This window comes from Lissotriton helveticus, chromosome 3_1, assembly GCF_964261635.1.
Source record: "Lissotriton helveticus chromosome 3_1, aLisHel1.1, whole genome shotgun sequence".
Taxonomy (NCBI): Eukaryota; Metazoa; Chordata; class Amphibia; order Caudata; family Salamandridae; genus Lissotriton; species Lissotriton helveticus.
The window spans coordinates 1,981,202,442-1,981,224,332 of record NC_136061.1 but is presented as its reverse complement, the minus strand read 5'-3'; the positions used below and the strand labels follow the sequence as shown (position 1 = coordinate 1,981,224,332).

The following is a 21,891-nucleotide window of genomic DNA, read 5'->3' as shown; positions in this document are numbered from 1 at the left end:
ACACTCCCCCCACCCCCTCCCCTAAACCGGTTCCCCCAATCCGCAAACAGTAAACAATTACCAAAACGTCAATTTGCCTCTCCACCTGGCTACACACTTTATTGTGCTTGACCTAGCCCCCGATAATCAAAACAGATCTCCTACACTTCCCACATATATTAGGAAAAAACCGCCCCCAGAGGCAGAAATCACACCCACACCTGCTCCAGCGACACGACGAACCCCACAACCATCAAACAGACTCCATTGCACCGGCCTCCAATAAACCTTCCCAAACTCCCCCCAAAACCCCCAACAACAAACTCCAACCACCCCGAAAAAGGGGGAATCACCTCGCCCGTGGCCCCCCACTATCACTGTCCAAAAGCACCAGGGAGGGAGGGAGGGAAAATAAATTTGTCCGCCACCCCCCACCAGGCAGCTGGGACACCCAAACGAAATGGTGACCTGCACAACGAAATGGCCGGTTTTAAAGTGGCACCAGCCCAAAAGCCGCCCAAATTTGCCCGCCCCCAGCCCAAGGCACCAACCCGCCAAACCAGCCCCCGGACGGTGCCGGCACTACCCCCCCTTCCCCGGCCCCAAAATCCCCCGGGTGGGGCAGGCCTCCCGCTGGTCGGCCGCCCCCCCAAAGCCCTATTGGGGCCCATTGGGGAACGGGGGGGGGAGGCAAAACACCGACCAGAGACTCAAATTAAGTGTGATAAAGGCCGCTTTATTGGAAGCAGGTGCATCCTACACAATGAAATCCTTGGCCTGCGCCACACAAAACTAGGCCTCTCTAAATATGCAATTTCCTGACACCCCCCCCCCCCCACCCCCTCCCCTAAACCGGTTCTCCCAATCCGCAAACAGTAAACAATTACCAAAACGTCAATTTGCCTCTCCACCTGGCTACACACTTTATTGTGCTTGACCTACCCCCCGATAATCCAAACAGATCTCCTACACTTCCCACATATATTAGGAAAAAAACGCCACTCGAGGGACGTGCTAACGGCTCTCGACCCCCCTCTAGGACTCCTGCACCTTCTGGCACCCGTGCCCACCAACGCCTTGCTCCGAGCCTCCAGCAAGTGTACCACATACAGATCCGCTCCGTGCGGCAGGTGTACCCCAAAAATACACTGCCCCATACCCAATCTCCGGGTGCCCCATCCTGTCCCAACCGTCCTACCCCTCAAACGTACTTTTCCACTAAACGTCCTCCCGACCCACTATGGCCGCTGGCCTTCCACCCCCCCTACCCCAACGCCCTTGACCTAACATCCGACCGTTGACAAGCCCCCCGCCCACCTGCGTCGACTCCCCACCCAGGCCCTCGCCCCGTATTTCATTTATCCATTTAAGTATTTCTTCATTTATTTATTCTATTGATTTATTTATTTATTTATTTTTTCATTTTTTGCAAACCAAACGACCCTATGCACGGTAACAGGCCGCGTCCGGCACACTCCCCCCCTATACCCCTTCAGACCAAGCCGGAATAACTCGAGCCAGCGTCTACCTCTTCTCCTTGCCCATGACCACGACACAACCTGCTCACACTGCCAACCGCTACGTCCCCCAGTCCCCCACCGACGATGAATCGTCACCCCGACAACCCCCTACCGCCGCAAGTCCCCCCCTGTCCGTTCATAGCTCCGGCAGGCGTGCTTCCATGGCCACGGAGTCGAGCTCTGTACCAACGACTGACAGCACCAAACTGGGACCGTACCTCCTCTCTGGCGCCCTGGACACCCCCAGGTAAACCTCAAGGCCCGTAAAACTGTCCAGCTCCGCTGGCAGTCCGCCGAAACCCGGCCGTCCCACCAGAGAGAAGTCACCAGATAGTGCGCCACCGCCAGAGCCTGTCCGCCAGGAAAACCCACTGCAAAAGCACTGAATGTCGCACACCGCGCACCCTAAATTGAACATTTCATGTGCAGCCCGTCGCTCCCCACGCCAACCATGCAGCCCCCTGCCTCCGGCGGGTATGGTTCCATGGCCCGGAGTTGAGCTCAACACCAAGCGAGGACAGCACAGTCTGGGACAGCACAGTCTGGGACCGTACGTCTTCTCTGGCGCCAGGGGCACCCCCTGGCAAGCCACGAGGCCCGTAACCGACCAGCTGCCGCTGGTAGTCCGACGAACCCGGCCGTCCTACCAGAAAGAAGTCATCCAGATCAGGTGTCACCGTGTCCGAGCCTGTCCGCCATGAAAAAACCCCCACCGCAACCAAGCCCTGCTCGCCCCCACGATGCATTTTTTTTTTTTTTTTTGGTTGCCCAGCAAGAAAGGCCAGCTTTAAGCATGCCAATTACGTCTGAAAGGCAAGTAACGCGGGGGCAAAGACAGTCACATGTCTGGCCAGTGACCAATGGAAACTTGAACATTAGTAATGAATACCGTGCGCTCCATTGAGTCTGTAATATCACAAGTCCCGTATATGATAAAAAAGATTCTGAACCAAACTCTAGAAGTCTAAAACGCAGAAACCGAAAGTCAGTCCGACACCATGTCTCCCGCCACATTTTGACAGGGCTAAAGGCCTGACACCGAGCCTTTTTCAGTGTTTGGTTTGCCAGGTGACTAAAATTGCAGAAGCGCTGTGTGATTGTTAAGTCCACCTACCCCATCTAGTGCATCCGCTACTGCACCCTACACGCGGGGCTTTCTATTGCAGAGTTCTTGCAGTCTATAGATCGACCGGGACCTGGCCCCCCAACTTCCACTAAAATCCAAAAGGTACCGAGGGGACCTAAATTACTCATTATGCAAATAATATCACGTATTGTTTTAAGTAATTATCATCGAAGCCAACCTCTGAAGCTATGGCCCGCAGACTGCCCATTCCCTGGGTGCCTCAAAGCAGCCTTCCTGCGCTGATGCTTGCCCCCCCCAACACGCCATGTCCCCAGGCTTAGGACTCCTCCCTTGCTAAATACTTCCAACTCTCAGACCAGCGCGGTCAATTCGCTCCAGCAGCGCCACCCGTACCTATGTTAAAGAAATCCACCTGTTACCAATACTTGCGTGGGTTGCATCTCGAAATTAACAAGGGGTTGGGACAAAACCATGTGGTTAGCAAAAAAGCACAAGAGTCCCACACAAGCCGGAATGATAAACCCATTTCCTTATGATTTACACCCAGTCCCACACCATGCCACTCGATTCCATGCCACCTAACTCTAACCCATGCCCTCTAATTCCACATCACAAAACAGATTATTCCACCCACGCCACAGAATTCCCCTCCCTACCTCCTAATTGCACGCCACCAATGGCATTGCACCACCTACAAGTCGTCACCCCACTATCCACTACGCACTCCAAACCACTCTCTACTACTCTACACTACCCCCTAACTACTATTGCCTACAACTCAACCCCCTCTGCTCCATCCAAGTATCCCTCCAATACGAAACTAGTCCCCCTCCACTAACGGCCATCACTGCTAATCTCTCTACTACTCCCAAAAGGTCAGCTATAGCCCCTGGGCGCTGCTGTGCCCCCGATTCGCCCCGTCAAGCGGTACCCCACCACAGGGTACGGAAGAGCTGCGAGCCGCCCAAAATGCCTTAATAACCCGACACTCGAAATCGGAGCTGCCCGGAAACCGCCCGCAGCACACCGTGAGCTACCCGCACAATACGCTGGCCTGCGTATCCGCCAAATGCCATGTCAGCCCACGGAAATCCCGCCCCCGCATTCGAGTGTCCGTCCCGCCATGCCATATCCCCCCTCTCCTCACTGCGTGCCAGCACCCGCGACCTGCACCCCAGACCCCTGTGTCCTTATGTACAGGAACGGCGCCACACACGACGTTCTTTAAAACTTGGCAGCTGTGTAATCCGAACCCATGTCTCCCAAGAGACTGGAGCTGTATGCCACGCCTCAGCCGCTCGGCCACGCGGTCCAGACCTTCGTATCGCCCCCCCGCCACTCCCCCCACCTGCCACTTGTCCCCTGTAACTCAACGCTTGCCGCCTCCTGCCCGCGGCCTGCCCAGGATCACCTTTTTGCTCCTGCGCCGAAGCGGCGCCTTACAAGTCGACCCTTCGATTGCCCCGAATGCCACTGCCCCCTGTCTCAAACGCTGCTGCACCATTTGCTCCTCCGCACTGCGCCCGTATCGCGCCACTCATCACCCGGAGCGCACCGCTTGCCGTCTCCTGCATGCCGTCTGCCCACCAGAGGCACGGTAGCCCCCACAATTGCCCCACAACACAGTCCTATGTTTTGTCCCCCCCCGCATCCTCCCACCCCTCCCTTGCACGCACCGCCTGCCGTCTCCCGCCCGATGTGTACCCACACGTGTCACTGTCACCTCAAGGAATGAAAAGCCGTCACACCATGCGCCTTAACCCTCCCCCCCATAACACGCCACTCATCCAGATTGTTCGCGCCACTCGCCCCCGCCTCATGACCAGAAAACGGTGCCTCCCCATCCGCCTCTCTGTGCTACCCCCATATCACCTCTTCCTGCATGTTGGACTCCCCCGATTTTCACCCCGCCTCATGAACAGAACGGTGCCTCACTGTCCGCACCTCTGTACTACCCCCCGTATCACCACCTCATGCATGTTGTTCGCCCCCGCTTTCGATTCCGCCTCATGAAAGCATTCCCCGCACATGCGAACTGTCAGTGCGCCATCTCTTTCGCTAGCATTGCCATACACCTCCTGTACTAGAATGTGCCCTATGCCCACGTTCTCCCGTACTACCCCCCGGAGCCAGTCCATTCCCCTCAAGAAAAACCCAACAGCCTTGTTCAAAGTTTGCGCCACTACAATGAATAAATAAGGCTAGAATCAAATGCAATCAGTAATGCCATAATACCCCACGTCCCCCAGACCCGGCGGCCGTACCGAACCTTCGGGTGGGGGTGGCAGGGGAAGCTCCAACCGCCGTGTTCAAAGTTTGCGCCAACATAATGCAAGAAATAAGTCCATATAAAATGTAATAAATAAGTCCATACTCCACGACCCCCAGCCCTGGCGGCCGTACCGACCCTTCGGGTGGGGGAGGCAGGGGAAGCTCCAACAGCCTTGTTCAAAGTTTGCGCCAACACAATGCAATACATAAGTCCAGAATAAATTGCAATATAGTAGTCCATACTCCACGTCCCCAAGCCCCGGCGGCCGTACTGACCCTTCGGGTGGGGGTGGCGGGGGCGCACCGCCCCCTACTCATCACGCCTCCAAGACTGGTCCCTCGTGGGAGCGCAACCGCCCGCACCAGGCAGAGCCGGCCCATCCTCTCGGCCGCGTGGAGCCGCATGCTGCTCCCGAGCGCTTCTTCTGCGTCCCAGTCCAGCACCAGAAATGGGGTCAGCACGCCGGGAAAACAACCCCCCCCCCTCCCGCACCGCCACCCCTACTGGACACCGCCTTCCCCCCCCACTCCCCCCCCCCCCGGCTGGCCAGCCACCCCCCACCCCCTTCCCTCCCCAAACCGAAACCAACCCCCATCGCACACTCGCCGCAAAACCGCCCGCCCCACCCTCTCCCCCCAGGCTCTCGCCCTCCGCCCCCCCTTGGTGCCACCCCTGCTAGGCCCCATCCAGCTCACGTCCCCTCCCTTACCGCTCCGCCTCCTCCAGCACTGGCAATTCCCCCCACCCCTGCCCTCCCCACGCCGAGCCGCCCCCACACCATCCGCATCTTCCAACCCCCGCCCCCCCCGCGGGGCCTCCTCTGCCCCCTCCCGCCTGTCATGTCAAGGAAGGTCCGCCACCACACGCTCACCCCCCCACCCCCCTGCCCCGCAACCCGGCCGCGGCCCGCCCGCGCCGCCTTCCCACCGGGCCCAGCACTGCCCCCACCACCTACCTATGTCACGCACTCGGCGACGCTACCGCCAACCCGGCCAGCGCGGCATTGCCAGCGGCGCGCCGCAGCGGCCCTACCACCCTGTTGGGCGGCATCAGTCCGCGCGGCCCACCTCGTCCAAGCCCTGCTGTGCCTCGATGCGCGGCCCACCTCGTCTGAGCCCTGCTGTGCCTCGATGCGCGCCACTCCTTGCTCCGCCGATCACCGTTGCTCCCGGCCCCGATACCGACCCCCCCCCCCGCGCCCCGCCCCGCCGACAACCACCGCACCAGGGGGCAAAATAAATTTGTCCGCCACCCCCCACCAGGCAGCTGGGACACCCAAACGAAATGGTGACCTGCACAACGAAATGGCCGGTTTTAAAGTGGCACCAGCCCAAAAGCCGCCCAAATTTGCCCCCCTTCAGCCCAAGGTACCAACCCGCCAAACCAGCCCCCGGACGGTGCCGGCACTACCCCCCCTTCCCTGGCCCCAAAATCCCCCGGGTGGGGCAAACTCCCGCTGGTCGGCCGCCCCCCCCAAAGCCCTATTTACCTGCATAAAAGTGCTGCACTGGAATGGGTGGTGGTCCAGCCACCCTAAATTGGGTGGCCAGTCAAACACCCTTTCCAGAGCAATCACAAATGCTACTAGTCTTCCACCACGGTGGAGCTAGGGTAAACCACATAGTCCACTGTCGAAATTAGGTAAGGGAAGTCTTAGGTGGGAACCCGCTGTCATTCATGCTTGAGTTTCCTGTGCAGCAGCAAAGGCTGAACCAATACAGAGCTGCAGCAGCGCGAGCAACAGTGACTTCCTTGAGATTGGGGGTTAGTGATGCCCTCGCTGTGCATGAGCAGACTCAAGAAAACTCCTTTGCCATTCAGGAGTGACTCCGAGTGTCACACTTGCAAAGTGTGCCTAAGGGTGTCAGTACTGAGTGTTAAGGTGGGGAGAAATCGAGCAGAGAGGATACTAAAGTGAAGGCCAGCAGCCATCTTCATCTACTGGAACTTCGGAAATAACAATCATTAATTTTTATATGGTGCACATGAGAGAGCACAAGTTTGAAAAAAATGTATAAGTACGCCATATTTACAAGCACGTAGTTAGTTTAAACATGTTTGGCACACGAGTGTTTTATATCCAGGAGTGAAATATACAGAGTGTTTTATATTCAGTAGCGAAAGGTATAGAATGTTAAGTAGAGTAACTATAATTATAACGGTCTGAGATTAATGTAGAAATGTTGGAATATATGTGAAAACCTCATGTTCTCATGTCAAAAGAATCATGTCCGAATAAATGTAACTTTGAATTCCAGTATTATGTGTAGGCCTTAGGGCAATTCACAGCAAACCTGAACGTGCTGCTAAAATAATGTGAGACAAGGTTGACATGGTTCTTTCAAATGTACTATTGAACTTAGGGTTAAAAGTATATGCTTTATAGATGTGTTATTTTAGAAACGTATGCTAGTTAAAAATGTTTGCTGTTTAAATCAAGTTAACGTTTTAAGAGTGCAGGGACCTGCTGCATGTAAATCAAGTAGGCCAGAGGAGATAATGTCATGTCGTTTAAATCGTCATGTGCTCGTTAGAGGAGAGGTCGCGAGGTGTCCAGCACAGAGCTTTGAGAGTGTTTTACGACTAAAGATATGGTGGAGTCTGGAATTTGAGGCCCACTGCAGGACGAGCTGTATGCAGGTGCGAGGGTCCTAATCAGCTCGAATGAAAGGGACTTTGTTCAGTGGCGCCTTGCGCAGGCCTGTAGGAGTTTCCAGGAATTTCAGGGGGTATCAGCGCACGGAAGAAGAAGCCTGGGAACCAAGGTCAACTATAACGAGGGTCTTCAAGAGTACCATCATGGAGTTTGCCGCGCACAGAGATACCACGTGAGGGGCGTCCCAAGGGGCGTTCCTATCAGAAATATGATTTGGTATTAGGGAAAGAGACCCGGGAGGAGAGCAGAGCAGATGATTTTGGGAGCCTAAGGAAGCGGATGGGTAGGCAGATAGGCTGATCAGGAGAGACCCATTATCAGAGAAGAGACAAAGAGAAGTGCGTGATCTTCTTAGGAAGTCACCACGGCTGACACCTAGAGGGTTAAGATCTTGCTAAGTAGGGATGTCACTTAGTATAGCGTAGGGACAGACTAACCTTAATTTTCTTTTCTGTAATGACTTTGAGATTGCAACTTATATCTATTTTGACAACCCTTATGGTCTTTGAGCTTGTACTTATTATTTTGTTTTTCAGACTTAGATTATTCAAGAAGTTCATGTTTATAGTGATACCGATTTATCTTCTTAATCTCATTTTGAGAAGTTTGTATCTTCAGTTATCTTTGACTTTATATTAAATCTTTAAAACTTTAATCCTGGTCAGTGGTCATTTAGAGTGGTGTAAGTTCTTAATTGACTAACCTAGTAGTAGATTATCTTTTACTCAATGACAGGTACCAACGATTCAGTCGACTTGGTTTGGGATCTGGTAAGATACCTAGTAACCAGAAATCCCGCGTTAGCAGTTGGTAGCAGAGTGAGGATGGTTATCTTCTTGAGGAAGGTAATCTAGAGAGGTTAGTTTACCCCAAGGCCCGAGACGTCGAGAGACGAGCAGCGGAAGAATCGCGTGCCGAAAGGTGCAGACGGTGCGAGAAAAGCAGCAGTATCGGAGAGTGAGTATAAAAAGGGTCATGCGTGAACAGATTGCGGTGTTTTGTGTTGTATTGTAATGTCTTGCGGAGTTGAATGCCTGTAGAGTGAATGAGAGAAGGTTGTGAGCGCGCGCAACCTGGTAAGCTGGTAACCTGGTAAACGGGTGAACTGGTGAAATCTTAAGTTCAGGCCAGAGCTTAAGTGGTTTTGGGTGTATCGAACATCCAGGGTAGTTGTCGACCATAGTACGGAGGTCACGAGGTACCATTGACCGCCGTGGATCCAAGATAGGGGGAGTGTAAGAGTGAGTGTATGAGTAACGGACGCTGGTCGAAAGTTACTGTGTGTGAGTACCCTATCAGAGAAGGCGACTGTCTGGAAGTAAACGGAAAGACATTTCGCCAAGTTAAGGTGACAACTACAGAAAGACTGTGGGCGTACAGTCAAAGAAAGGTGATCGCTTGGACGGAAGTAATCATTTTTCGGAGTATGAATGGGACGCGTGCATGACCGAGGAGACGAGCTGAGAAAGGAGGGGAACTGCTGCGAAGGGGGACGGGTGACGTCGGCTAGAGCCGCGCAGTGATTGAGCGGTTGGTGTCACGTTAGCTAGAACCGCGCTCTGGTTGGGCGGCTAGGGTGACGTCGGAGGAAAGTCGCGTACGGATAGGCCAGTTAGTACAACGGGGCTGAGATTGGTGGAATATCATCAGGAAGTAAACAAACGCGGAGAAAAGAGAAATCATGAAGTGTTTTAAGTGTTTGAAAGGGATTTTTAAACGTAAACGAAGTGAACATTATTACGGGGAGGAGGCTCCGCCGGAGGGTACGCCAGCTCATTATATGGCAACGAATGTGGGACTGCATACGATATTGTGGATTGGGGCTTGGAATAAGCTTACGGAAGGGAATGAGGAAATGCAGTTCCCGAGGTACGGGACGTTTAAGTTAGAGGTGTTACATCGGCTAAAAGCAACCATGTCCTCATTGAAACCCTCGCCCAGACCAACACAGTTTGAGGCTCTTAATGCATGGATTAAGGCTGCACACGACCGAAATTTGAACAGGCGTCAACAAAGACTGACGCGATCGGTAAGGGCAGTGCGAGATTCCAAATGGGATGAGGAGGAAAAGCGTTGGAGGGTACAGACTATTGAGGTGGAGAAAATGTATCCGATGAGGGAGGTGTCAGGAGGAGGAAACCTCATGGAAGAAGACGAGGAAAGCGAGTCGGAGGACAATCTGATAAACAGATTGTTAATGGATAGACCACCTCCGAGAGTGGAGTTGATAGAAGATAGAGGGCTCGCAAGGGAAGATGGGAATGACATAGAGGGATATACACCACTCCCTATATCGGAATGGACACCTATCAAAAGTGGAGGAACACCTCCAAACAACACTGTACAGAGTGTAGTGGGAAGGTTTGTGGTGCAGAAAACGCCAACCACCGAAAGGGCTGAGTCTGTGGGATTGCCAGACGCTCTTCAAGTACCTGTTACCATAGGACCCATAGTTTCGATCTATAACCCTGAGAGAGATAGGGGGGAACAACAAAGGCAATTGGATAGAGATAGGATCGAGATGGAAAGGAGGAATAACGTGACAAATGCATGGAAGCAATTGCCAGGTTCGGTAACATGGAACACCCCATTAGACACAACTGTTGGTCCCAATTCAGAACAGGGAGGTCCGAGAGGACCAATGGATCTAAGGGGACCGCGACCAAGACCCTATTCAGAATTAAGAGCTGATTTGAGGGAATGGGACGGGTCCATAGTATCTCCGAGTAACAGGACAAGAATGGAACCAGAGTGGGAAAGCAGGGGTAACGGGACTGTATCTCACTGTGGGGCCAGCGAAAGCAGTCAGGGCCGGGAAGGTCAAAGTCAAGAGAATAGAGGGGATGCATGTCCTACAAATCAGAGAGAACAGCCGGAACAAAATACTAGGATTGTAGAATGTGAGGAAATGTCCCGTCTCTGGGGGAAAGGAGGAGATGAGGCGGTACGGGCTTTTCAGAATAGGTTTAGGTGCCTTCATCATACACTCGGGGAAGACGTTCAACATTGGAGAAAGGAGAACAGCGATAGGTCCCGCCATGCCTCGAATAATCAGGAATCACAGGGAAGTGGGGAGGAAAGAGGGAGTAATGGAACATCTTACCCTGCATCCCGTGAAACTAGCCAGGGTGGGGAGAGAGAGGCTAGGAGGCATGAAGGAGTGTTTCACCACCCACCCCGAGAAGATGGAAAGGCATGGGACTTAGAGAGATGGGAACAGGGGAGGACTCCCTATAACTCACCAATACCTAAACGTAGATCTCGGAGCTGGGATGGGAGAGATGCAGATGGAGGAGCTAAATTGAGTGTCTTAAAAGCTGAAATTAAGGCAAAAAGGCTTGATGTTACTAGTTTAAAATCAGATGTTGATGAGATAATAGATGGAGCATTGCCTTTGGAAAGGATAGAATTGTATGAACAGGATGAGTTATTGTTCATGGCAAAGGATATTACTAGGAAAGCTAGAGCGTTTCATGAGAAACTGACTGATTTGGCAGATAGGTATGCCGTGGATTTATCTAGGACAAGGGCATTACAGAGTAACCACAGATTACAGTACGCAGACCAGGATCTAGATGAGAAGAGAACTACTGGATTAAAAACACACATAAGAGAGCTGGTATCAGGGATAAGAGTGTGGAGGGAACTGGATAAATGGGAAGAAAGGTGGTCGAAAAAGGGCACGGTTAGACGAAGTACAAATGTGATGACCCCAGAGGGAAGGGTAATGCATATGGAGGCATTCCCTTTGCGAGAAATATCAAATGGAAATTATGTACATGTGCCCTGGAGTAGAGGAGACTTAGCTGCATTCACCAACTCATTTCCGAAGTTGCGGGACAATCCAGTAGAGTGGTATAAGCAGGTAGAAAGGTTTGTTAAAATTTCGAAGGTATTGTGGATTGATTTGAACACGTTGTTTGACATCGTGGTCCCATCTGATCTGTGGACCCCTTGTAAGACTAGTGTTGAATGGCCAAATACTGAACCAGTGAGGGATGCTCGGACTAATGGACCGTCCGAGATTGTCATGCAAAAGTATGAAAGGGTAATAGCATGGCTGAAAGATAAGGTACCACCACAGGACATAGACTGGGTAAAAATAGACCGAACAAGGCAGGAACCCAAGGAGACAGTTCACGAGTTTTATGAAAGATTATTGAAAACATTCAAGCAATACAGTGGACTAGATGTAATGGATCCCAAAGATATAGGGCAGTTTGTGTCAAAATTTGTCTTGGGATTGAGACCTGATATTTGTTTGATGATACAGCAACATTTAATCTGTTGGCAGAACAAACCACTAGATGAGATTTTACGCTATGCGAGGTACTGCAGTGACGAAATAGATTCTAAAGCTAAGAATTTAAAGGAGAAATTAATGGTGGTGCAAATGCAGTCCGCTGGGAAGGGTGGCCAGCAGAAGCAGGGGATGGGACGAAAACCAAACGGTCAGAATAAGGACAATGAGGAAGGGCAGAGACCTAGGATAGACTTTGCCACTCTAAAGAAAACGACAAAGTGTCATCAGTGTCATCAGGTGGGGCATTGGCGACGCGAGTGTCCCTTTAACCCTGAAAATGGAGAGCTAGAAGTAGAAGAGCAGGTCCAAGAAGTCCCAGTGCAAAAGGTGACAGTCCCAAGTAATAAGGTGGCTAAAGGGGGGACTTCGGCTCCACGGGCCCAATTCCCACAGCCACCGAAGATAGCAGCTGGGGGAAAGGTCTTTAAACAAATGCCTCTGTTTATCGAGGAAGAAAAGAGTTATTACATTGATCCATTGACAGGACAACGGGTGAGCAGCGAAGAGGACTGTACCTTCGGGGCAGTCCTAGAAGTGGATCAGAGAGGGCCATTTGTTGAGGCAGAAGTGGCAGGGTGTCCCACTACGTTCTTAGTGGACACTGGGGCTACTCGTTCGACTCTGAGATCAGCGGTGGTTCCAGACTTGCCAATGTCAGGGGAAACAATTCAGGTGGTAGGAGTCGCAAATAAAAGAATGACTAGTCCCTTGACAGGACCAGTGTCTGTGAAAATTGGAAACCACATGAACGAACATCAGTTTGTGGTTTGTGACTCAAGTCCGGTATGTCTGTTAGGAAGGGATTTGTTGTGCAAATTGAATTGTACCATATACTGCACCCCACAAGGAGTGGAGGTACAGACTACCGACGATGATGCTACCTTTAAGGTGGCCAATTCAAAATTCTGTGTAGAACTATATCCTACTCTGACTGTAGAAGATCTTCCCCAAGATTTAAGAGATGCAGTGGCATCAGAGGTGTGGGATTTCACAGGAGAAGATATAGGATTGATTAAAGGGGTAGAACCGGTAAAAATATTGGTAAAACCAAATGTTGAGTTTCCAAGAACGCCTCAATACAAATTGTCACAGGAAACGATTGCAGGAATAAAACCTGTGATTGAGTCAATGATACAACAAGGAATACTGAAAGAAATCGTGGGCAGTCCTTGTAACTCCCCGATTATGGGTTTACAGAAACCTAGCGGGAAGTTCAGGATAGTGCAGGATTTACGAAAGATTAACAACATAGTCGTTTCATGTTGTCCCGTGGTACCGAATCCATCAGTGATACTGTTTCAAATACCATGTCAAGCAGAATGGTTCACAGTGATAGATCTTTGTCAGGCTTTCTTTTCAATCCCATTGGATGAAGAGAGCAGGTATCTTTTTGCTTTTAAAATGGAAGATCGCGTTTTAACATGGTGTCGAATCCCACAAGGATTCACAGACAGCCCATCCATCTTCAACCAGTTGTTGAAGAAGAATCTCGAAAATCTAGTACTGCCACAGAACTCGGTTCTGGTACAGTACATAGATGACCTACTTGTTGCGTCAGAGACAGAGGAAGCTTGCAAAGCAGATTCAATTGCCTTACTGAACCATTTAGCTGAAAATGGACATAAGGTATCTCCGAGCAAGTTGCAGTATTGTCTGACAGAAGTACAGTATCTAGGGCACAGGTTAGAAAAAGGGAAACGTAAGGTGTCCCCGGAGAGGATTGAGGCGATAATGAAAATGAATGCGCCTACAACACAGAGAGAAGTTAGAATGTTCCTAGGAATGGTGGGTTACTGCCGACAGTGGATAGTTAATTTCTCACTGAAAGCAAAGCCCTTACAGAAACTGACGCACAAGGAGGTGAGTGATCCGGTACCATGGGATGAAGAATGTCTGGTGGCGTTTTTACAGCTGAGAGACGATTTATGTCGTGCTCCGGCTCTGGGAATGCCAGATTACGAAAAGTCATTTTCACTCTATTGTTGTGAGAGAGAGGGATGTGCTTTGTCAGTCTTGGCACAGACCCACGGAAATGCCCGTAGACCAGTTGCATATTTTTCGGCTACATTAGATCCAGTAGCCGCAGCGTTGCCCGGATGTCTCAAATCCGTTGCTGCAACGGGTGTCAGCATTGAAAGGAGCGAGAGTATTGTGATGGGACATCCAGTAGTGGTGTATGTACCACATTCAGTTGAATTGCTAATGACCAGGACGAAGACGCAGCATCTGACCAATAGTAGGCTCACGCGCTACGAGCAAGTTATACTTGCCGCAGAGAACGTGACTCTCAGGAGATGCTCTGTCTTGAATCCTGCTACTTTGATGCCATTACCTACTGTAATAGAAGGCGAAGGATGTGAAGACCACGATTGCCTTGATGTGACTGAACTATGCACGAAACCCAGACCAGATATTGTGGATGAGCCATTGTCTGACCCCGATGAAATTTATTTTGTTGATGGCTCATGTTTAAGAGACGATACTGGTCGGTTGAGAGCAGCTTATGCTGTTTGTACCATTACTGGAGTTGTGGAAGCCGCTTGCCTGGAAGGAGTACATTCCGCACAGGTAGCAGAAATTATTGCCCTAACTCGTGCCTGCATAGCAGGAAACGGAAAGAGAGTCACCATATACACTGACAGCCAATATGGTTTCGGTGTGGTTCACGATTTCGGGCAGTTGTGGTCTCAGAGGGGTTACATGACCTCCTCTGGTTCGCCCATTCGAAATGGAGAATTTGTGCGGCTGTTGTTAGAAGCATTGCAAGGTCCAGTTGACATCGCAATAGTTAAATGTGTAGCTCATACTAAGAATACAGATTTTGTGTCACAAGGCAACAGATACACTGATGAAGTCGCACGCTATTGTGCGGAACAAAATTATTCTTTCTCAAAGGTGGAAATAGAAGGTGCAGAAGAAAAGACTGAATTAAGTATGATGTTAGAAACTGTAGACACTTGGGAGGATTTAAGAATAATGCAGGAGAACGCACCTGAAACAGAGAAAAAGGCATGGGAAATAGCAGGTTGTGTGCGAAGTGAAATGGATTTTTGGGTTTCAGCAGATGGGAGGGCTGTGTTACCTGAAGAATTAGCAAATCCCATGGCGAGAGAAATACATGGTCCAGTACATCTAGGAAGGGATGCTATGATGAGAGTGTTTAGGCAAACTTGGTATTGCCCTAAATTTAGAATAGCAGCAGAATCAGTATGTAAACGATGTGTTACCTGCCAACAACTGAACGTAGGCAAGCGAACACCAGTCACACTGAGTCACATTGGGAGGTCGGGGGGGCCTTTCAATAGGATGCAACTAGATTTCATCGAAATGCCAAGAGTTAATCGCCTTCGGTATGTGTTGGTGATTGTATGCGTATTTTCCAGATGGGTTGAAGCGTACCCTACACGTAGGTGCGATACACTCACAGTGGCTAAATTGTTGCTCAGGGAGTTGATACCGCGCTTCGGGGTGCCTGCCTCTTTGGAATCGGACAGAGGAAAACATTTTAACAGCGAAATAGTGAAGATGTTGTGCTCCACACTGAATATCGATCAAAAGCTGCATTGTAGTTATCGACCAGAAGCTTCAGGAATTGTGGAACAAGTGAACGGCACATTGAAGAATAGATTGGCTAAAGTAGTGGCATCCACATCTTTGAGTTGGCCAGATGCTCTTCCTTTAGTGCTCATGAGCATGCGCAGCACACCTGACAGGAGGACAGGTCTTTCTCCTCACGAGATCCTGATGGGGAGGGCCATGAGACTTCCTACAGTTCCAACTACTGCCCTATTGAATATTACAGATGATCTGATCTTGGATTATTGTAAAGGACTGTCTGACGCCATCCATTCTGTGTCCCTTCAGGTGCATGCGGCTGAAGTTCCAGCATCAAGGAACCTGTGTCATGATCTGAACCCAGGGGACTGGGTCTTGGTAAAGAAACACGTCCGAAAGAACTGCCTAGATGTTCGCTGGCGTGGGCCCTTTCAGGTAATCCTGATAACGAACACCGCGGTGAAGTGCGGGGGGCTGCCAAATTGGATCCATGCATCCCATACTCGAAGAGTTCCAGCACCTCTAGAAGGAACAGCTCCTATCCCAGAAGAAAGCCCGGAAGTGGAAGAAGGGTTGCAAGAAGGGATTGAGGCAGCTGAGGGGGTGTCGGAAGAAGTTGGGAACGCAACGGATTCAGAAGAAGAGCGAAGGCAGGACGGCAGTGAGACAGAAGACGCAACTGAAGGAGAGAGCAGAAGTGAATACGACTCAGACTCAGATCCGTATCAGAGCGACCAAGAACCAAGAGAAAGGACAAGAAATAGGAGAATAAGGCTTGGAGCTGCCACTTGGCCAGCAAGGAGAAGAAGGCTAAGTTTGAGGTCAGCCCAAGAAGAAACGCTTACTCCTATATCCGAAGACTCAGATCCAGAAGAAGATATCCAGGATCAAGCCGAGGAGGGTCTTAGAAGATCAAGGAGGGTACGAGTGCCTAGCAGAAGATACTCTACTCCCGACTGGACCTACCTTGTTGCAGATGTCTGGGAGACACAGAACAGGGAGGATCAGGGAAGTGGAACTGGTCAGAACTGACCCGATCATCACAGTGCAAATAAGGTTTCTACTGCCAGGAGCGGAGACCGAAAGGTTGCTGACACTCAACATCGTTCATCCTGCTCTCCTGAGCGGAATAAGAAAATTGATTTTAGAGACAGTTGAGTTTCCAGTTTGCTGTTCACGATATCCAATATTGGAGGGAACTCTTCTTCGTTTGGAAATGCTTGAGCGAGTAGTAGAAATGCTAGGAGCGCTTATTGTTGTGAATTAATACCATATTACGAATGTCTTCAAAGGGGCGCAGAACTGGAAAGGTAAAGAAAGTGATCTTGATTAGAACGGACCCCTTTGTAATTGTGGATGTAGAACTGATAGTACCAGGAGTAGAAATTGAAAAAACGTTAACTCTCAATTTCGTCCGTCCACTTGTCTTGAGCGAAATAAGGAGAATAATCTTAGAAAAAGTTGACTTTCCATGTTGTGGTACGAACTGCCCAGAACCTGAGGGAATGATACTTCGGATGGACATTTATGAAGACGTAGTGTCCCTCCTTGAGCCATACATAACTTTGAATGAAAATAAGACTTTTGAAAAGAAATTGTAAACTTGTTGCAAGATAACCTAGCGCCGAGTGGAAGAAGAAAAGTGATAGGGGTTTCCTTTTAGTGGATGGAGAAGGGCTAGGGTTGTCTATTTTCTACTGGACTTTGAACTGTTTTGCGGAAATAAATTGTCAAGCTTCCAAGTGTTCAAAGAAAGACATTGTAAGAGAGAAAGACTTTGTTTGAAAAGAAGAAGAAGTGAATGCTGGAAGAAAGTCAAGAACTACACTGTTTGAGAACATGGAGGCTGGCAACCCGAACCGCAGGGCAAAATGTATAGCTGTTACACTTTTAGGAGTAGTGGTTTCTCTTATAATTTTAGTGGTAACTGTTTCATTCCTAGTGGGACACGAAGGGGATGAAACCACAGTCAAGGAGGATAGGGGAGTATCAACACCGAAAACTACCACTATTAAAGAGAAGGGAAACATCAATGAGAAAGACAAAGCGTTGTTAGATGCAGAAATAAAAAGGCTTCACACTGATGAGTCACAGGGAAATTACAAGTCAAATGCTTATGCTAAATTGCTTTATGAATATGTTGATGCCATGGAAGTGAAGGATTGTTACATTTGTATGCAATTACCAGCTTCAGTGGAGGAGGGTATCAGATACCATCATCTTCCGTTGACATATGGAATAACGTGCAGTTTACTGTTGAGCATGTTTTATGGACGAGATGGATTCGAGTATTACTTCTCGAATTTCGACTCGACCTTGCCAGAGGTTCCGAATTTCAAGCATTTGAACAAGTGGGACTACTACAAAAGTGAAGACAGATTACACAAATGGTTTATTCCATGGAAGACGTTAGATACTTCACATGCTCGAAGAAACAATCTGACTTGTCAAATATCAGAAGTTGAGAAAAAGTTTATAGCACAGGTAGATACTAGATACAGGAGGCAGAAGATTTTGAAAGCATCAGGACAATGGGAAACAGATTGGACCAAGGAGGAAAGGGCACATCAAAGAAAAGGTAGTATTGGTCCAATTGCTTTGGATAAGGATAAACGGGGAAAACTGTGCATGCACAGGAGTTACTCTTATTATGAAAACTTTTATGTAGGTCAAGTCCATTGTGAACATGCCTTTCACTTGGAGTATTACTCTAAGAACTTTTTGAAAGGGATGCAAGCAATACCAAATGTATATTTTGTATGTGGAAGATATGCCTATGTGAAGTTACCAGATAATTGGTACGGATCATGCTATCTGGCTGTTGTCTTCCCTAAAATATATCATGTTGAGAATTTAGACACGCCTAAGAAAGAAATATCAACTAGATGGAAGCGAGGGCTGGGTGCAGCAGAAGTAGTTGGAGATGTACTAGGTGCTGCATTCCCTTTCTTAGGATTGATAATGAATGACATCAAAATTAGGAGGTTAGCTACAGTCGTAGATAGGCTATCTGCTAGTACTGCAAGATCATTGATGCTGATAGAAGGTGAGATGCAATCGATTAGGGCAATGGTTCTTCAGAACCGACTTGCTTTAGACGTTCTGTTAGCAAAAGAGGGAGGAGTCTGTAAGGCTTTGAAGGTCCAGGAATGCTGTACTTACATTCCAGACAATTCAAAACCTCTAGAGAAGTATATACAAAATATCACTGCCATACACTACGAAATTGAGGACCTAGCAAAGGTAAATGTGTGGGAAAAAGTAGGTCATGGAATGGGTAAAGTTGGAAGTTGGTTTGCCAACTTAGGAAAGGGTATCGTTTGGTACATACTGAAACCCATCATCATAATAGTGATTTGTGTAATCACTTTGTGGGGATTGGTGCGTTTGTATCAATGTTATAGAGCAAATAGGTTGCAGAGAACTATGAGGAAGCAGGAGGAAGAGTTGACAGCGATGCAGGACACTCAATACAAGAGTCTGAAAGCATTAGAGAGTATGAAAAGAGGTGGAACTGCCCTGTCTTCACTTTGAAGGGTTCTACATTTTTTTTTGGTGTCTTGGTGATGATGACCCCTGAAGGTCATCAAAGGGGGGACTGAGAGAGCACAAGTTTGAAAAAAATGTATAAGTACGCCATATTTACAAGCACGTAGTTAGTTTAAACATGTTTGGCACACGAGTGTTTTATATCCAGGAGTGAAATATACAGAGTGTTTTATATTCAGTAGCGAAAGGTATAGAATGTTAAGTAGAGTAACTATAATTATAACGGTCTGAGATTAATGTAGAAATGTTGGAATATATGTGAAAACCTCATGTTCTCATGTCAAAAGAATCATGTCCGAATAAATGTAACTTTGAATTCCAGTATTATGTGTAGGCCTTAGGGCAATTCACAGCAAACCTGAACGTGCTGCTAAAATAATGTGAGACAAGGTTGACATGGTTCTTTCAAATGTACTATTGAACTTAGGGTTAAAAGTATATGCTTTATAGATGTGTTATTTTAGAAACGTATGCTAGTTAAGAATGTTTGCTGTTTAAATCAAGTTAACGTTTTAAGAGTGCAGGGACCTGCTGCATGTAAATCAAGTAGGCCAGAGGAGATAATGTCATGTCGTTTAAATCGTCATGTGCTCGTTAGAGGAGAGGTCGCGAGGTGTCCAGCACAGAGCTTTGAGAGTGTTTTACGACTAAAGATATGGTGGAGTCTGGAATTTGAGGCCCACTGCAGGACGAGCTGTATGCAGGTGCGAGGGTCCTAATCAGCTCGAATGAAAGGGACTTTGTTCAGTGGCGCCTTGCGCAGGCCTGTAGGAGTTTCCAGGAATTTCAGGGGGTATCAGCGCACGGAAGAAGAAGCCTGGGAACCAAGGTCAACTATAACGAGGGTCTTCAAGAGTACCATCATGGAGTTTGCCGCGCACAGAGATACCACGTGAGGGGCGTCCCAAGGGGCGTTCCTATCAGAAATATGATTTGGTATTATGGAAAGAGACCCGGGAGGAGAGCAGAGCAGATGATTTTGGGAGCCTAAGGAAGCGGATGGGTAGGCAGATAGGCTGATCAGGAGAGACCCATTATCAGAGAAGAGACAAAGAGAAGTGCGTGATCTTCTTAGGAAGTCACCACGGCTGACACCTAGAGGGTTAAGATCTTGCTAAGTAGGGATGTCACTTAGTATAGCGTAGGGACAGACTAACCTTAATTTTCTTTTCTGTAATGACTTTGAGATTGCAACTTATATCTATTTTGACAACCCTTATGGTCTTTGAGCTTGTACTTATTATTTTGTTTTTCAGACTTAGATTATTCAAGAAGTTCATGTTTATAGTGATACCGATTTATCTTCTTAATCTCATTTTGAGAAGTTTGTATCTTCAGTTATCTTTGACTTTATATTAAATCTTTAAAACTTTAATCCTGGTCAGTGGTCATTTAGAGTGGTGTAAGTTCTTAATTGACTAACCTAGTAGTAGATTATCTTTTACTCAATGACAGGTACCAACGATTCAGTCGACTTGGTTTGGGATCTGGTAAGATAACTAGTAACCAGAAATACCGCGTTAGCACACATCTCAAACAGAATCAACTATATTGCCATAACCCAACACTATTGTATTCGTTATATTTACCTGTGAAGGGGAAAAGAAGGAATGTGACCTGCCGGGGTTCAAGGATCCATTAAAGGTGGGGTCAGACATGCACTCTGATTGATTTATGATACCGAGAGATAGTAAAACCAAATACACCGTTTTATTGCTCCAGCTCACTGCTCATTCCAGCAGGGCTCAAAGAGAGCCCCTTGGGAAGAATTCGGAGTTATTCATTCATTCTCATCCTCTAGCGCGTCAACCATAGGACAGTTCAAAACAACATGGGGGCTGACGTATTTAATGTTGGCATCTGTTGTTTTAATCCACAATGCAAACAACTCTGTGAATTAAAGCAACGCTAATCGTAAGGAACAGAATTCCTAATTAGTTTGGTGGCATTTTTCGTCTGGCTTAAAATGCCTCTGCTACTTCTCAGACCATCTCACCCACGTTTCTGTTGCATCTGGAGAGTAACTAGACTGGAGACCACCGTCTCATCCACGTCTGTAGGAGACTCTCAACTGAAGGTGTTGCACAAAGAACTATGGGCCAGATGTACTAAGTGACAAGTGTGGTATTTTGTGAACTGAGCAATGGACTTATACGTCGGTTTGCAAAATAATGAATCATAGTGGGTCGCAATTTCACCTACCTCATGAATATTAATGAAGTAGGTCACAAATTGCAACCCACTACGATTCACTGCCATCATGGAAATGGTGGCCTGCGGGGTCAGCAGACCACCATGTCTGTGATTGCTTTTAAATAAAGCAATCTTTTGTTTTTGGTTTTCTGTATAAACGTATTCCATTTCCTTAAGGGAATCGGGATACATTTTAAAAAAAAAGGAAAGTTTACAAAAATGTTTACCACTAGGCAGTGGTCACATGAACTACTGCCTAGTCTTAAAAAATGTTTTTGTAAATATTCACAAATGGGAAGTTTTCCCTGGCGGACTCCTACTCGTTTGTAAATGGGTAACTACTACGTTTGTGTAGTCAGTAACAAATTAATGTTTCCAGTCACAAAATATTAATTCATTCCATTCTGAGTCACTGTTTGAAAGGGACACTTGCAATTACTGATTTGGTATGTAGTCACAAACCCAAACTGTGATTAGGTGACAGGTTACCGAATTGCAATTTGTATTTGGTACATACCAAAAAGCAATTTTTGAAGTCACAAATGGTCCTATTTTGCGACTCAGACCCTTTGGGACGATAAAAACTCTTAATACTTCTAGTCCATAATGTGTTGGAGAAGGGCAGGGTGAAGATTACAGAAGCGAAGATGCTACTAGAAAAATGAATAGGAGCTTACATTTAGAAAATTACTGGGAGGCATACATGTACATTGTGTCACATCTGTTTAGACTTGGAGGCACAAGGGAGATGACATGATTTGTCCAGAATCACACAGT

General features: G+C 48.2%; 1 protein-coding gene across 1 annotated transcript in view; it reads right to left on the bottom strand.

Annotated features, from left to right (window-relative positions):
- The window catches only part of ADAMTS17 (ADAM metallopeptidase with thrombospondin type 1 motif 17), a 1,305,267-nt gene that overhangs the window by 1,234,265 nt on the left and 49,111 nt on the right, over window positions 1-21,891 (bottom strand). The window lies entirely within an intron of this gene.